Here is an 11,415-nt window from a genome sequence, read left to right as displayed (position 1 = left end):
AGTTCCTTAACATTTATTTCATCAATCTCCTGAATTACATGTTATCATAATATTTTTAGTTCTTCGTTCCTTTTTATGCCAACAATTATTATTTTAATTGAACATTATTGTCTAGTTTTATTTTATTTATTTATTATTTGCTACTCTTAATGTGTAGCTTTTCACTGCTTCCCTCAAGAATTACATTTTATTCTTATTGAAGTACACATAGTTTGAAATCACTTTAGTGAAATTTAGTTGCTAGTGAATTTAACTTTTACTTATTCTGAATAGATTTATGTTTTGCCCTTATTCTTAAAAGATACTTTTGGCATACAGTACTGTAAGATAAAATTCTTCAGGCTAAAAAATCATGTATATCAGTGCCCTTTGGGGCTAATGTACCAGGAAGATTGTGACTTGGGTACTTTTACACGGTATTCCAGACTGTTGAATCTAAGGAAATTCTCTTAGAACGAATGGAATGGAAAGACACAAAACTATTCCCCCAATTTGTGCACTACTAATGGAGTCTCCTTAAAAAAAACCCAACTTACTTTCTTGTGCAAAATGTATGATTGCATCAACTTTGCCTGGAACCTAGTCATATTCCCTAATATATTTCCTCAGGAAATTATTTCTGATATTATTAAGTAAAACTAGTATAAAAAATTGACCTTTAAAAAAAAGAAATACTACTCTAGAACCAGGTAAAACAATTTTTGAAACAAGATTGATTATATATATCCAAGAAGTTGTTTGAGTCCTAAATATTATAGTCTAAGAAAACATAGGTTGATAGATTCAAGGAGATGGCAGGATTTCTAAGGTTTTAAATATGTGTTTGAATAGTTGAAAAGGTGGATAACCCTAATTAATATAAAAAAAATCTGTCACATTTTGATAAATATTTTATATTTATAATAACTGGTTACATCCAATTTAGTGTATTTGTGTATGAGATCCACTCCTTATTGAGTCCAATTAAAAAGATATAGCTTTTGGTTATAATAAGAAAACATAGCCTGACCTGTGGTGGCGCAGTGGATAAAGTGTCGATCTGGAATGCTGAGGTCACCGGTTCAAAACCCTGCACTTGTCTGGTCAAGGCACATACGGGAGTTGATGCTTCCTGCTCCTCCCCCCTTTCTCTCTCTCTCTCTCTCTCTCTCTCTCTCTCTCTCATTCTCTCTCTCTCTCTCTCTCTCATTCTCTCTCTCTCTCTCTCTCTCATTCTCTATCTCTTCTCTAAAATGAATAAATATAAAAAAAGAAAACACAAAATTGATGACAAACTGAGACAGGGCGTGTAAGACCTGAGACTTGGAGAATATGGGATAAAAATAAGAGATTTCAGGAGAGGAGTTATGGTTGGGAAGAGAATTGTGTTGGTGGGAACAATTTCTGTGTATTGTTCTAAAGCACACTTATTACTGAAGGTCTTCCAGATAGTTATGTAGGTGTTTAGAAGAAGAATGCTTTTCAGTTAAAACTTTTTCCTATTAGAGTTCATGAAAAAGATGACTGAAGTTATATGGGTTGTGCATCTATTTGTATTTGCCGGTAACTTAGTACATGGTGACAATAACACAGATTTAAATATTTTTCAGGGTTCAGGTGAAAGAATCAGTTCAATGGAAGACCATGGAGCCTTTGGAATTGTATGTGAGAACTGATCTCTGAGGAAGGTATCGACAGAGATTCTTGGATAAAAAGTAATTCCAAGTAGAAAAAGAATCACAGTGTAGGGAAAGCAATTGTGATGTAGGTAAATAATTATGGCTTTGGAGACAAACTAATCTGGTCACCAAACTTGAACTGCTCTTTAGCTTGAGATATGAGTTACTATACTTTTTTTGTGTCTTAATTATTTTAGAAAAGTAAACACACAAACCAGTAATTTAAAAAACTGCTTCACAGAATGAGCACTATAGGTCATAGAAAAACAATATATTTGGCTAATAAGAAGGTCACAATAAATTGAAGGGTTTTTCTTTTTTTTACCTATAGACCAGGTATATATTAGAAAGTTCTGCTTCTTGTGATAAACAGATATAGCTAATATATATATATCTATCTCTCTGCCTTTTTTTTTTGTCTCTATTTTTTCCAACTGTCCTAGTATCTGCATCTATAATTATACATTTATATTCCTATTTTTGTTGTGGCCATTTTCTCAGGTCTTCTACAATAAATAGATATTTTTCAGATGGAATGTGAATCTTTTCTAAATAGTATCTAATATGTTCTTAAAACTTAGTCTATAATATTATTTTATTGCTGAGGGTCTGGGCATAAACTTGATCCTATTATATATAAAATTTTATTCACTTATGTAAAGCGAAACAAAAAGTACCCAGCATTTTTAGGTTTGTGAACAAAATATATTATTGAACATAATCCCAGGGAAAGAACAAATGACTGTGGAAGGAACAAATAATCAAATAAACTGATTAGTTGGTTTTCAGTTATAAATTCCCCTAATTTACTGCTTGACTTGTTGGTTACCTTTTTGATTTATCTAATGAAGAAAAGAGAATAAAAAGTCTTTGCTTCTTCAATATTTTAGGCATTTTTTAAAATTCAAATTTTCTTCAACGAGTAATTTCATTGTACTTGGACACTATCTTTACTCATATAAAATCATGCTGTGATGTCATTCCAACACTGTTCATTTCCACACAGTTGAGCATTTAAAATACTGAGAAAAAGAGATGAAGGAAAGTAAAACAGAAAAGCTAGATTTTGTGAGTAATATTTAGTCATTCAAGTAGTGCACAGAAATCAAAAGAACTTGTAGAAATATTATACGAATTTTCTTTTCTATTTAATGATATCTCTAAAAGAAGGTCTAAGTTATTGAGATAAGTAAAAAAGCATAAATGCAAGGATTCCAGCAAGGAAATTCTTATAATCAATAATGTGCCAAGTATCAATAAGTCACATTGCATAACTATTCTCTGCAAATTATAAAATGGCCTCTCATTTTGACATTTTTGTTATTTATTAGTATATAACATTATTTTTAAATGTGACATTTGATGCTATTAAATGTAAAGCTATTTGCTCAATGTATTATGATGTCTTGTTTTTATAATATAAAATATAAATTTTTAAATAGTAGTGATGAAAATTTTGTTCATACATTTATTCTTTAAAAACTTAGGGTTAAAAAGACAACTTAGGGTTTATGTTGGACTAAGCAACAAGAAGTTCATAATTTAGTGATATATCTATCTATCTATCTATCTATATATACACACACACAGAAACACGCACACACACACACACACACAATAAGTCAATATTCTTGAAGTTATTAATTAGCTTAAAGCTACCAACAAGGCTTTACCTTTCATTGGCTAGGTGTTGAATATGGTAGATTAAACCACTGATTCCAAGTTTTTACTCCACACCCTTACCACTGATGCATGGCAAGCAGAATGCTTTTTGCACTCTTCACCTTGGCCTTAGCTACATGACTTGTATTTTTGTCAACTAGATATTAAAGGACTCAATATAATGATGGGTTTGAAATGTGCACACATCTTTGGTCTGTCTTGTTGTTCTCCTGATAACAACCTAAGAAGAGCATATGTCATGTCTATCCCTTTAACCTAAGCCCTGATAAAGACATATAGAACATACTTAAACTTGAACTGTATCTCAACCCAAACCTAGCCAATATCAGTCAAATCCCATCTGACAGATATATCTCTGAGAAAAATATACATTTACTTATGTAAGCCACTAAACATATGAGAATATTATTATACATTATTATTATGAACAGGGATTACACATACTTTAAGTATTGAAATTTTAAAAAAATAGAAAAATCTTAATGTTTACCCAAGATTCTTAACTGGAAAAAAATTTGCCCCCAAGGGGACATTTGGGAATTTCTGCAGACATTTTTGGAGATGCTATCAGTATGCAGCCCAGAATATCAACAGTGGCCCGAATGATCATTTTTGGTTTATAATTTTAGATAAGTAGCTAACTAAATCAAATGTACAAGCTAAAACAGTTTCAAATGAATGGATTTGAATTACTAGCCAAATATTCACCCAAACTTTAGCAATGTAGCCATTTAATTGTCCTGTATCAATCACTGCTTCTTTTTAAGTGCTGTTCTTTCAGTTGGTTATTATACCTTAGGGTGTTTACTTCTTGATTCTAATATTGCTTCTGATTTCAACACCAGTCTTATCTTTTACAAAACTGCATTTGATCATATGCACAAAGAACTTGTACAGATTATTATTATTATTTTTGTGGCAGAGACAGAGTCAGAGAAAGGGACAGATAGGGACAGACAGGAAGGGAGAGAGATGAGAAACATCAATTCGTTGTTGTGGCTCTTTTAGTTGTTCATCGATTGCTTTCTCATATGTGCCTTGACCAGGGGGCTACAGCAGACCAAGCCCCTTGCTCGAGCCAGCAACCTTGAGCTCAAGCTGGTGAGCCTTGCTCAAACCAGATGAGCCCACACTCAAGCTTGCGACCTCAGGGTCTCAAACCTAGGTCATCCACATCCAAGTACGACGCTCTATCCACTACGCCACTGCCTGGTCAGGCTGTACAGGTAATTTTTATGACTCAAGATATTTTTATTTTTACTAGAACCGATTCTAGAATTTCTGCTTCAAGAAATTCAGACTCATTGTCTCACAGATATACTATCTTTGATTGTATATAATATTTTTTCCTTGAATATTTATGCATTTTTATGTTAAATGTTTTAAAGTTTGTCGAAGTCAAAATATCTATGTAAATTAGTTTCTTTTCTTCAAAGGTAGGCTTTAAAACATATTTGTGAGTGCCATGTAAGTATATAAGAACATTTGTTTGTAATGTATGTATGTGTGTGTGTGTGTGTGTGTGTAATTGGTGTTGGAGCTGGTCTTATTACTGCACTGACGTATTCTTATGCAGTCTTAGGACTGCACCAAAATTTCTGACTTACTTAATTTATTATCTGTTTCTGTTTGAATTTAGTACACATAGAAAAGAAAAACATGATAGTTAAACATGTTAAAATCACAAAACTTGGTTAATGGAAAAAAATATCTGTGGGCAAAGTATAATGATGTGTATATAAAGATTAAATACAGAACTTTACAGTTTAATTTTGAAATGATAATTGCAATAAGCCTATCACTGATTTATTTTAATACAAATGTAAAAATATGTAAAATTACATTATGTTGATGGGGAAGTAATTTTTTTTCTTTAGTGCAAAAGATAGAGAGAGAGAGAGAGAGAGAGAGGCAGGGAGGGGGGGACAGATAGGGACAGACAGACAGAAAGGGAGAGAGATGAGAAGCATCAATTCTTTGTTGTGGCACCTTAGTTTTTCATCAATTGCTTTCTCATATGTGCCTTGCCCAGGGTGCTCCTGCGGAATGAGTGACCCCTTGCTCAAGCCAGCAACCTTAGACTCAAGCTAGTGACCATGGGCTTCAAGCCAGCAACCTTTGGGCTCAAGACAGGGATCCCACACTCAAGCTGGTGAGCCCGCACTCAAGCCAGTGACCTCGGGATTTCAAACATGGGTCCTCAGCACCCAAGGCTGATGCTTTATCTACTGTATCATTGCCTGATCAGGCATGGGAAAGCAGTCTTTTCATTTTGAGTGAAACTTTGTTCTACCATAGCACTTATAAGAACATTATTTTTGTCTATTGTTTCTTTCCCCCTCGTATTTGATAAGGTATAGAGTAGCTATTGTGTATATATGTATTTGTGTGTTTTCAAAATATTAATATTCATAATATATCAAAACACATGGACAATGGCAAGTAAATAAGTATGTATGTTGTTGAGTAAATGAATACATGCATGTTATACCTATAACCTTTGAGTCCCTGTTTTAATAAATATCTTTTTAAAAAGATAGTATGTTCAAAAAATGCATATAATTAGTCAGCACAATAACTTCATTAATCATTGACTTGAAAATACTTAGTGAAGATTCACATTTACCTTTTTGCTACAGTGTCTGATGGAATGTCTGAATTGACTTAATATTGACTTCTGCTTGGGCATTTCCTGCTTGGGACCACTGGAGTTGCTTGTAGGATACTGTTATATCAATTCTAATTATTTTCATTTAAGAGTCACAATGAACATATTATTCATTATTTGTTTTTATTTGTAAGAAAATGCATATAAAGACATCCTTTTAATTTGGAAATTTTCTAAATACATAACAATAGAATAATTTTGGAAAGAAATTTCTGCTAAATCACTGAATTAATGCTGTTACTATTAGAATTTTAATCTTTAACATACATTAGAATAAAAATATCAATAAAATTTAAGTTAACTGTGAAATATTTTAAAATCAATATCTGCAGGTAATAATAAGTGAATTGATCATTTATCTGTAAACTGGAATCAAATACATTAATAAATTTGCCTTTTTATGAATAAAAGTAGAGCACTTTAATTTGAATAATTTCACTGAAATTAAATGACAGTCAAAAGAAAATGTTTTTATGCACAAAGAGTAAAATGTCATTGCCAGAAAATTTTAATGTGACCATACAATCACAGGGAATATATGAAATACTAAAACATACATTTAACTCTTTGTTTGATCCTAGCAATTATCAATCCTTTTTGAAACATTTTGATTTTGAAATTCAAATTAAATTCTCAGTCTCTAATATACATACATATATATTTTAAAATATATATTAAAGTAGGATGATATATATTGACTACTAACTGTTATAATTTACTATTTAATTCTTATTGAATTATTTAATTCTTATTGAATTAAGATTTACTATAATACTAAATTATTGCATTTAATTTAATATTACTAAAACACTAAATTATAGTATTTAATTATAACATTTAATAGTTCACTACTTAATCTAAATTTATAAATCAAGAATGAGTTAACTAAATAATTTAATTCTTACTGAATTCTAAAATACTATACAAATGCTATAACATTTTAGGTAAATTCAGATTGAGAAGCATAATTTGTTTTGTGCTACATCTGGATCAGCTGACCAACACAGAGATTTTTTTTCCCTATCTCTGAAGTATTTAATTAAATAGATATATTTTTTAATTTTTTTAAATTTATTTTAGAGAGGAGAGAGAAAGGGAGAGAGAGAGACAGAGAGGGAGAGAGAGGAGAGAGAGACAGAGAGAGAAAGTGGGGAGGAGCTGGAAGCATCAACTCCCATATGTGCCTTGACCAGGCAAACCCAGGTTTTCGAACCGGCGACCTCAGCATTTCCAGGTCAATGCTTTATCCACTGCGCCACCACAGGTCAGGCCTAAATAGATATTTTAAAAAACCTCTTTTAACAGAAAAATCAAGTTGGGACTCTACATCTAAGTTACATAATTAATTTGAATATATTTGGGAGAATACTTTTTTAAAACAATATTATTTTTGGAGCTCATAAAATTTTAGTTCAGATTATATTAAACATTTTATTGATGAAGTTTAGATATTGGCTTATATTCTCCAAGTTTAAGAAAACCCAAGCAAAGGGAGAACATGACTATCTAAGCTTATAAAATTTCAAAGAAAAAAATCAAATCTTCAAACCTAAGAAAATTCTATAGTCCAAAACAGAGCTGAGATGATGAATAGCACAGAGGGACAAATCAGAATCATGCAACCACTGAAAATACTGTGAATTAAAAATTGGGCTGTGAATTAAAAATTGGGTCTCAAAGTCTATGTTAGTATAAAACTACAATATATCTTATTATTTAATATATCATAACAATTCCTTTTGAATTAAAATTAGCTGGCTGAAACATATCTTCAATTTTCCTGCCAAAGTTAGTGGCAAAAATAATTTAAAATAAAATCTACTTGTTTAGAATGTATGCATTCTGTATGTCACCTCTATGATTTTCTTATGTATGTTCAAGAAAATGGAATGTGAAGAGAATTTTTTGGACAATGTGTTGCTACCCTACTTACTGCTCCCCAACTACACTGTCATAAGCATTCAGAAGAGTCTAAGAATTACAGAACTGAATTTCCTACTTTCAGGAAGGCACCCTTAATAATAGAGATACATTTACAAAATTGCTTCCATTACCTACAAACACCACAAGGAAAAGTGTCAGTGCTGTATAAGCACAGAACAACATCGCCACAAGTTAGAGAATGAATGTATTTTCTATTCAACTTTAACTGATGAGAATGAATAACCGGAAAAAGCAATATTACAAAGAATAAAGTACACAATTTCTAAAAATCACATGAGAAAAGTAAGGGCTTCTCGTCTAAACTCTGCAAGAAAGCAATAGAATAAATCAGGAGAATCACACATCATGTAGTCACTTTTATAATGTTATGCTTTTTTATACTTTTTATTAATTGAATGACGATTTCCACTTACTTGGAGTGTTGGAATATTCTGATGTATGGTGAAATATTATGCTTCTCAGAGGAGTGAATGGAACCTCCCTTAAAAATAAATAGAAATGAAAATAAAAATTGTTACTAGGCTGTTTAATAAAACAAGTAAAAATATTCTGAGGAAATAAAGTTTTTAATTTAGAATCATTAAAAAGTACCCAGTAGATTACAACATCTTACTAGAAAGTGGCTGCTGGACGTGTATACTTCTTGACAGCCTGACATAAATGACAGTATGATGACATGAGCCAGTGCATAGAGTCAGAAAAGGTTTAGATAACTAACACATTCTATTGAACAAATATAACTGTGGTGACATTTGTAAGTATATTATCGTCAACTTAAGTGGCTTCCAGCTAGGGTAATAATATATGTCTGGCTCCAACGGAGCAATAGTATAAAACTGTATGTTTAATCCTAAACACGTTCATCTTCGTGTACTTTTATATTTCACATCAGCATAGTTTAACAAAATATTATGACTTTGACATTTGGATATGTGTTCTAGCTTTTTAAAAGTGAAGGAAATCATTTGATATAATGGACTTAAAAATATTTCGGCAGAACACTTATTGTCTTCAATATTATTAGAGGAAAAGCAACATGATATAGAGGATTCATTTGCCTTTTGCAAATTTGATTTAAAAATTCTAGTTAAAACTTCCCGTTTTTCTTAAACTATTGGTAGGCAAGCTAAAAGCCAATGGGTTTAATCTATCCCAGTGCTTGTTTTTATTAAAAATAATAATAATTGTTTTCTTCAAAAACCAGTATGTCTTCTGTAGCTGCCTTTGTATATTGAGGCAATATTGAGTAGTTATATCAATATTTTAATCCATTTTGTGCTGCTATAACAAAACACCACAGACTGGGTAGCTTATAAACAACAGAAATTTACTTCTCACAATTTCAGTGGCTGGAAGTCTGAGGTTAGGGATTCAGCATGTTCCGGTGAGAACTCTCTCTTCCAGGTCACTGACTTCTGTGTCCTCACGTGGCTCAAGGGGCTCGGGAGCTCTATGTGATCTCTTATAAGAGCACTAATAAACTCCTAAAGGCCCCACCTCTTAATACCATCACATTGGGTATTGGGATTTAAATATATGAATTTTACAGGGAAATGAATTTTTGGACCGTAGCAGAAAAAGACTCTATGGCTGCAAAGTTGAAAATGTTTACTATCTGGCCCTTTAAAGAAAAAGTTTCTTGGCCTCTTCCTTAAACCAGCAAAAGGCAAACATCAGTTGTTTGCCACATCTTTTGGATTGTAGACATTTATAATTAATTATTTAAAAATACTACATTTTGGCGCTGGCCGGTTGGCTCAGCGGTAGAGCGTCGGCCTGGCGTGAGGGGGACCCGGTTTCGATTCCCAGCCAGGGCACATAGGAGAAGCGCCTATTTGCTTCTCCACCCCCCCCCCCTCCTTCCTATCTGTCTCTCTCTTCTCCTCCCGCAGCCAAGGCTCCATTGGAGCAAAGGTGGCCCGGGCGCTGGGGATGGCTCCTTGGCCTCTGCCCCAGGTGCTAGAGTGGCTCTGGTCGCAGCAGAGCGACGCCCCGGAGGGGCAGAGCATCGCCCCTGGTGTGCGTGCCGGGTGGATCCCGGTCGGGCGCATACGGGAGTCTGTCTGACTGTCTCTCCCCGTTTCCAGCTTCAGAAGGGTACAAAAAAAAATACTACATTTTATCAAATTAACTGTGCTTTTTGATATGCTAGGAGGTTGTCTGGGATGCAGATTTTTTTAAAATCTATTCTACTAAGTTGGCTTTTGCAAACAATATAAACACTTAGAAAATAAGTGCAGTGAGAAAAAGTTAATAAAATAATGCTTGGAACAGAATTTAGGAGATAGATAAAGATTGTGAACGCGATCTGTGGTCATGCAACAAGATAACTACTTTATAGGTGCTAACACCAAAAATTTGACATCATCAATACTACTGAAGCTAACTGGCCAGTCAGTCCAACTTTGCTGATAGAGTAAAAGAGCTGTATGTGATCACCTATTAGTAGTCAATCTAGGGGCAATGAACTCATGGTTTCTTTGAGTTATTAGGCCAGTAGACAGCCTAATGAGCACTTGTATCCAGTCAGTGCTCTTACTAAAGGCTAATATCTAGTTTATATTTCCCTTGGAAACTTTTCAAGATGCACACTAGATGTATTAATACTATGGTAGGAGCCATGCCATCTGCCTGCTGTACTGATAAGCAAACCCCCTACCCCCAGTTACATCTCCTGAGGCTGCGGCTAGGTGAGTTTTCATAGTTTCTTTTTGTATTTTCTTCAGTCTTCTAGGTCAGAGTGATTTATAGATGGTGTTGTTCCTCCTCTTGCTCTTGCTGTCATCTTGTGTCTTAATGGCATGCTTATGAGGATAGATGCTATTATTAGTCTCAATTGCTTACATAGTATGGAGCCATTATAATCTCAATGGAAGAAGGGGAACAAAGTGATTCAATTATAATGGCCTTGGTGAAAGAAGCTAATGCATCATGCTATTTCTTTATCTCTTTTTATTTTTATTTCAACATTTGACTTCTCAAAGTTTTCTAAAAAACTATAAAAAATTAACAAAACTTCCTTTTTTTGCCATTCCCACAGATTTTTGAAATGTGCAGTTCTTACACAGATATTCTTGCCATGAAAAAATTTGAGTTTCTACCTTTAGTTCAGGAACCTAATCAAATTTTCAAACCTTATATTCATGATTACTTAAATTAATAAGTCTAATCCAAAAATCACAATTATTTTATATAAAAAATGTGGCTCTTCATTATGATAAAAAGTTTACAGTGGAGAATTCTTAGAAAATATTTTTAATATAAAATTTGTTTATTGTTTCTTATCAAAAAAGTCTGGATTTATCTCACTTTGATCTTCTCATTACCTTGACACTATCTTGAAATAGTCTGTGTAAGCAGATAATTCTGAAAGTATTTATAAAATTTGGATTTCTTCTGCATTTGAAACAGATCCAAATTCAATTATAGTAAAAAAAATTGCTATCTTACAAACTCAGCTTG

The sequence above is a fragment of the Saccopteryx bilineata genome, chromosome 8 (assembly GCF_036850765.1).
Source record: "Saccopteryx bilineata isolate mSacBil1 chromosome 8, mSacBil1_pri_phased_curated, whole genome shotgun sequence".
NCBI classification, from domain to species: Eukaryota; Metazoa; Chordata; class Mammalia; order Chiroptera; family Emballonuridae; genus Saccopteryx; species Saccopteryx bilineata.
Note: the sequence above shows the minus strand (reverse complement) of the source record.